Below are 7,488 nucleotides of genomic sequence, written 5' to 3'. Positions count from 1 at the left end.
GGGAGATCTCATAGAGTGTTATATTACCCCACATCTCAATTAGATTCCCACATGTGTTGTGCAAAGATTTATCAGGTCATCCTGTCTGGCCAGCATGAAGGTAACATATCACTCACTGGGACACATTCCCTTAGGATGGCTTGTAGGATCATTGTTTCTCAAACTTCACTCATAGTCCAACAGCTACAAATATGGCACACAGTCTTTGAATATCATTCAAAATCTCTTGAGTGATTGAAAGATAATTTTTCATGATGCACACTTCAGTTAGAGGGGAAATTGTGCATTGGGCATAAAATTATAATGCGTTAAATTCATTCATCTAAGCCAGAGGGAAAACTCTGTTTTGCTGGTAATTTTCTTTGTGTGTGGCAAGAAAAGTTGGAGGTGCAGTATTTAGTTTTCAGAAGAAAACTGGGCTTCAGTAACATGAGAATGCAGATGAATGTGTTTCACATCAATCGCTATGTTTATGAGTGAACAGAGATAGTACAGACCTGTTAAAAGCACTATCTACATGGACTCTTGTGACATTGTGGTAATGTCACTGCCTTCTAGGCCAGAACTACCTGGTTCAAAGCCCACTTGACCTGGATGTGTGTCATAATATATCTGAATAGGTAAATGCTTCTGTAAGGTAAGTATTATGGTGTTGAGCAGGTAATGTATTAGCTGGAGTGGAATTAGGATGCATGGTGGTAAGTGGTTAGGATGGGCTAAAAATGTCAAGAACTTGTTATTAACAGTATAACAGCCACCCATGTTAAACCAGTAATTAAGGTTTTAGTTATCACATTTAGATTTGAAGTCCCATTGATGGCATGATGCTATTGTACAATTCTACCATAATGACAGATCTTTGGCTGCTTGGCATACAGATTACTGTTTCGCCTATGACATTATTACTAACCCCTTTCTTGTAATTAGCCTCAAGTGTTGCTTCTCAACCTCAGTAGTTATGAGTAACTGTGTTGGTAGAAGAATCTGCAGTAAGTTATTGTCTTGTTCTGGACCAATTCTATTCTGACAGACTGCTCTTCCGGACTTATAATGACAAAAAAAGGGACAATTGTCAGAAGTGTTGCCAAAAAACACTTTCTGAACAGCCTTCAGATTCCCATCTATTTGGGTGTTCAAAAAGTTGAGAAGTGCAATTCTGAGATTAAATAGCAATCTATGTTATTGAGTCAAACCTATGCAACAGCTTGTACATGTTCTCTATTTCAATTATAGATAATTGCCATTCATTATGAAGCATGTTTATTTTTCCCTCCTTTGAATGTGAGACCCAGATTTGATAAGGAATTCTGTCATAAGCAATGTTTAGCTTTGGTGGTATTCCTTTTCTTCCATTTCTGTAGCACTTAACAATTTTATGAGACAGGCTCGGACATATCGAACATTAAATTCCTCTGAACTTCTGCTCAGAATTTTCAAATAATTCTTCATTCATTGACAGTGTTCTTGAGTGTGGTTTAAATTCATGATTTTCTCACTTTGTGGAAGGAGTAATGGTGAATGTAATCAATCAATATATGGGAACCGCTGATAGATTCATTATGTTCTCATCCTGCATCTCTAATATCAATAAATTACATTATAAATATTCTAAGAGCTTGAAGTGAACAGCACTGACACCTACTGACCAGATCTTAATATTGCTCGTTCTTCTGTTAAAAACATGCAGATGCTGGACATCTGAAACTGAAATGAATTCATATACAGGGAAAACTTGATTATCTGGCAATCAACTATCTGAATATTGGATTATCCAGCAAGATCGCAAGGTCCCAATGCTTGGCTAAACTATGTTATCCAAAATTCAATGAACCGAACAAAATACTCTCTGCCCGAGTTCTTCGGATAATTGAAGTTCCTCTGTACAGCAGTTCCACAGCATTTTAAAGAGCGAAGTCTGGACAACAAGAACTGTACCTAAAAGAAACCTAAAATTTGAATACTAGATGGTTGGGGGGAGTGGGGAGGAGGCGCAAGCAACCAACTGAATACTTCAAATACAGGCACCATACTGAAGGGGGAGATGATAGCATTATTACTGGACTATTAATCCAGAAATCCAGATAATGTTCTGGGAACGTGGGTTTAAATCCTGCCACAGCAGAGGGTCAAATTTGAATTCAATAAGTATCTGGAATTAAGAATCTAATGATGACCATAGCTTCATTGATGGGGGAAAACCATCTGGTTCACGGATGTCCTTTAGGGAATTGTGAGAAATAGAACCCACTCACTTCAATAATTTCAGTCCAAGACAAGGTCTGAAGCAGCAATATCATTTAGTATAAGCTTGCAAGCGTGGTGGGTATAAGATAGGCACACCAAGTTTAACAAGTACACAACTTTTTATACAGTTCATTCCTCTTTCCCTCCTCCCATTGCTCATCCCCTGTTTACATCTCCCCCTACTCTAAACCTGGCTGTTTATCTCTTGCCTCATCCAGCCTTGTGCATAACAAAGTACAAGTTTTACTTGGCCATTTCACCACATCCCACTATGGTCCATTGTTATATATCCTCCTCCACTGCCATCTAATTCCTTGCTTGCTAAAGCAATATTTCCCTCCATTCTTTGCCCATACTGAGCCTTATGACCTCTTAATTGTAGTATTTTTTGTTTTTACAGAAGTGGGAATCAGATGCTTGTAACTGTTTGTACAGGCATATCTAGCTTAACCTACAACCCTCCCCTCACAGCACCTTATCTATTTGTCTGTAACATCTACTATTCTTTGCAGTCACATTTCATTCTTGTATGCAAATTTTAGCTAATGCAAAAGCAATTATGTATTTCCTTCACATAGTTTTCATTCTTGTTAACTCAGCTCTTGGCTGAAACAATTATACACTGGTGTGAGTTCATTTAGCTTACATAAGCAAATATGATTGCAGAAGTAACACTGCTTTACCTATATCCCACAACTTCCCCCTTTTTCTTTAACTATCACTTGTTATCTTCTGCATTTTTCTTATATGTTACTTCCAAATTGACAAGCATCTTTCCCGAAATTTCATTTATTTTGGAAATCTCCCCAAGGTCACATATTCCTTCATTGTTTAACAGGTAGAGCCCTTTTCTCTGATTGCTCTTTGGGACATTTGTTTCATTAAGGTTGTCTCAATTCAATCTTTGGGTGAGCCCTCGTATACAGGGTATGATGCAACAGCCAATGGCTACCAATACCCCGGCTACTACTATCAGGGAAGTAAAGATGGAAACCACCACCCCCTTTTTCCGCTAATATCATATCAAGGGCCATTCTGTTTTCCCATGCCATCCTATTGTCGCATCAAGCTGTTCTGATATTCCTTTAACCGCATCTCTTGTATAATTTATAAATCGCTGTTGATTATAGAAAATGTAATTTATTCAATCTACATTTTTATTAATTGTTACCCACCAAAAGAGAGCTGACTCAAAGCCTGCTGCAATCTGGTTGCGAGCCTTGAACTCATCAGATACCCCCCTAGGGACTCCGATAGAATCGAGATAAATCCTGTCATCAAAAGAAGTGTCTAACAGTGATCTCTTACTCCTTCCCTTTTCCCCTACTATCTTTTCCATCTCAAATGCCAGGGTAAATGGAATTGCCAATTGTACAATTGCACATATCCCTCCAATCTGGAGGTAGGGTGGGTCTCAATATTTTGCCTCCACAGTACCACCACAGATCCGCTCGGGGAATCTTTAGTGCTGAGTAGTTCCCTCCCTTGTCCGTTTCGGTGACATTCTTAATTTCTGTGCATAATTTCAGCTCCCCCAAATCTCTACACCGATTTGTACCTCGTCTACACACACAAGACGTGTGATTTCCAACGGCGGCTGAAAACGTAGGGGGAGCTTTTAAGTCTTTCTTCTCCAAGGGAGGGAATATCAGAGATAGGGATGTACAATTCCTATCATTCCATGCAGTCTTATCCTGATACAGGGTTATCATACATTTCATGCCCTTCCCGTCTCGCTTCCACCCAAGTGGAAAGTGGACCACCTGGGCCACTGGCCTACCGGAGGCAACATGCATAGCAATTGCTCTTACTCAGACTTTTTACAGTATACTTTACCCATTCAACCCCGGCATTTGTAAAGTCTCTTTAGCCTCTTCAGCGGTTCTTGCGTTGATTCGGTTATCCAGACTTCTTCCCCAACTGAAGAATCCACTGGCCCTTTGATCTGAGTGTAGTGAGTCCAGCCTTTTTCTGCCATTCTTATCGCTGTTTCAGTGGTCAAGAGAGCCTGGTACAGCCCTTCCCAGTCCAGTTGCAACTTAGTCTCTGTCCATGATTTTACTAAGACCCAATCTCCTGGTCGAATCGGTTGAACAGCGAATTCAAGTCTGTGCCAATAAACCCTGTTTCCTGAGGAAAGACAAAGAGGAGGACAAGCCCAGTATATACTTCTTTAAGAACAAATCTTTAGTTTCTGGGATTGGCAGTAGCCAGATGATATGCTGCCACCCATCAGGATAAATGATCAACCATTACCAGCATAAACCTCAGTCTTCCCACTCGGGGTAATTCAGTATAATCTACTTGTATACTCTGCAGGGGTCTCAATCCTGGGTTTCTTCCTCCTGGGACTTGTTTCCTTAACACTTTCTTGTTTACATTTTTTTACATGTTATGTATCCCTCACATATGTGTTTGGCTATCGTATATATCCCTTTGCATCCATATTTCCTTAAGACTAAATCACACATAGCTTGCACTCCCCAGTGGCTCCCCTGATGTAAGTTTCCAACTCTCCTCTACCAATAAGGCTGTTGCTACCACTGCCTGCACACACTGGCCAGTAATGTAACTTTCCATTCTTTAATTAACAATGAATTAAAGCAGTCATGTTTTAAATTAACCATGAATCAATATGATAGGTCACTGAGAATGTGTGAAGGAATCCTGCCAATTAATATCGATTCAAGCTAACACAATCGTTTTGTTATAAATATTAATTAATAATTATATATATATTACATAAGTAAAATAATCATTATCTGTAATTCATGGTGGAAATGACTAAAACATTTTTAAAACTGTAATTGCGCAGTTCTGTTTGCTTCCCAGTCACTTGTGGCTTCTCATTGTGTTTCTGTAATTGTTTTGCTCGAGCACATTCATTTTTAAGAACCTCAACAGATTTCATAGCACCATTTGCAGTTAATTCAATCCCCAATTTGGTGGCAGTATCTTGTCATGAGCGCAAATCTGATTCTTCGTGCCTCTCATCACAAAACTGTCACCATAATCCAATTAACTCTTTCATTCCCGTTGCCTTGGGCTTAAAATGTAAGGATGACCTTGCTGCCCTGTGTCGACTAGGAAAACTACGTCCTTTTTGTAAGGTCCCATCTTTAAATTTATCAAGGGTTCCTGGTGGGTCTCGGGGGGCAGGAACCCCTGACACCCCTATTCATCATCGAAATTCATTAGCAATATCGCCCTCTCTTCCCTTTTCAGATCCGGACACTCCCACTTAAAGTGACCTGCCTTTCCACAGTAATAACATCCCGCCTGTGGGGGTTTCCACCTCGATACCTGTCCCTGTCCACCAAACCCCTTAACATCTCCTCCCTTTATTTTCAACATGCTGCCCGCCACCATTCCTGTTTCCTTTTCCTTTTAGTGTTCTCCTTTTCTCTATTACCTCATCAGCCGCGGCTATCATTATTTTTGCCTTTTGTTTCTGCTTCTCATGTTACGTTGCCAGATGTTTGTTTAGACCTTGAATTTTTTTTTGAAGAAATATTGCAATATTTCTTGCTCCCTACAACTTCAAATACCAACGCATCAATTTATGCTTGTCTAACTTTAAAGCCTGTTCCTAACTATACATTTTGGAACCTTACTTATAAATATATATTTATATATTATAAATTCATTTATTTAGTATTTAATATTTAAAATGTAAAATGCATACAGTTCCCAACTTTGAAATCCACTATAATTACCCAGTTTTAGCTCCTTAATTTAAATTCAAAATTAATTTTCTTAAGTATTTCTGACCAGTCATTACTCAATTACAATGCTATAGGTCGTGAAATAACTGGACCTGTCTTAAAAGGATTTATCTATTCAAGTTAAAAAAAACTTCTAATTCATGAATAATGGCCGAATCCAAGGTCACAGATATTAACCATAGGATTTTTTTTATTACAATCTAATGTTGAACTGAAACTTCAACTGTCCTCCATAAATCGCTTTTATGCAAGGATAAAAGAGGTTAGTTAGAAACTGATATAAAGGCAGTCATGGCCTGTAAAAAGAACAGGAGTTAACATTTTATTTCATAATCACTGTAAAATCCTTAACCTTAAAATAAATCATGTTAAATTTAAATTTCCATAATAGAAATCAGATTCAAAAAAGTCCTGGATCTCAAGCTATAGGGAACAAAGCACAAACACTCAATCACCAACAAAAAAAATGTGCATTCAAACCAAATCACAAAGGGTTAAATTTTCTACCAGCTGTACAGCTCTTTTCTCTCTCTCTCTCTCTCTCTCACACACACACACACACACACACCGTATCTCACAGACACTTTCTAAGCTTCCTGCAACAACTGCTCTAGAGGCTTCTCGCTTCACCTTTCTATCTTTTGTATATTTTTCTGGATGTCTGGCCATGATTTAAGTTCCAAAGTGTACTCTCTGACACGAAGCATAATCTGATCCCTCCTGACTGTAAGGCTGTTTTCCATTGACATATAAATTAAAATATTTACAAACCCAGTCTTCAACCGGTACTTTGGCCAGAAGACGGCAGGATGAAGAATGGATTCCTTAGTCCATACAAAGCAACAATATTTAATCATCTTTTTCCTATCTTTTCCCCTTGTATAAGTATTATTTTTCCAATTTTTCAACATCCGTCCCAAGGGACTTTCTGGAGAGATGTCTTCTGTGACTTCTTTACCCTCTATCTCAGGTGCCTCATTTTTGCTTCCTTTGCCTCCCATAGTGGTCAACCCGCTAATCCCTTAATTTGACAGGTATCACACTCCCAGTCACCAAAGCAATTCTAAATCAAACCCCAATCAAACCCAGGTGAACATCCCCCCCACTGGACTTTCTGGAGGTATTTTGTCAGGGACCCCGCCTCCACTTCCATTTCTTTTTTTTTCCTGGAGGCTTTTTCTTTACGCGCTGCGCAGCCCATATTGAGTTTCTTCATCACTTCAATAATTTCAGTCCGAGACAAGATCTGAAGCAGCAGTATCATTTATTATACGCTTGCAACCATGGTATCTACAAGATCGGCACACTGAGTTTAACAAGTACGTAACGTTTTATACAATTCATTCCTCTTTCCCTCCTCTCATTGCTCCTCCCCTGTTTACATTTCCCACCACTCTAAACCCGGCTATTTATCTCTTGCGATATTCCACAGGAATGAAACTGCCATCCTCAACTGGTCTGACCTACATGTGACTCCAGACCCACAGTAATGTGGTTGCATGACTCCAGGACTTCTAGC

This window comes from Chiloscyllium punctatum, chromosome 7, assembly GCF_047496795.1.
Source record: "Chiloscyllium punctatum isolate Juve2018m chromosome 7, sChiPun1.3, whole genome shotgun sequence".
Classification (NCBI taxonomy): Eukaryota; Metazoa; Chordata; class Chondrichthyes; order Orectolobiformes; family Hemiscylliidae; genus Chiloscyllium; species Chiloscyllium punctatum.
This window is presented reverse-complemented; position numbering follows the sequence as displayed.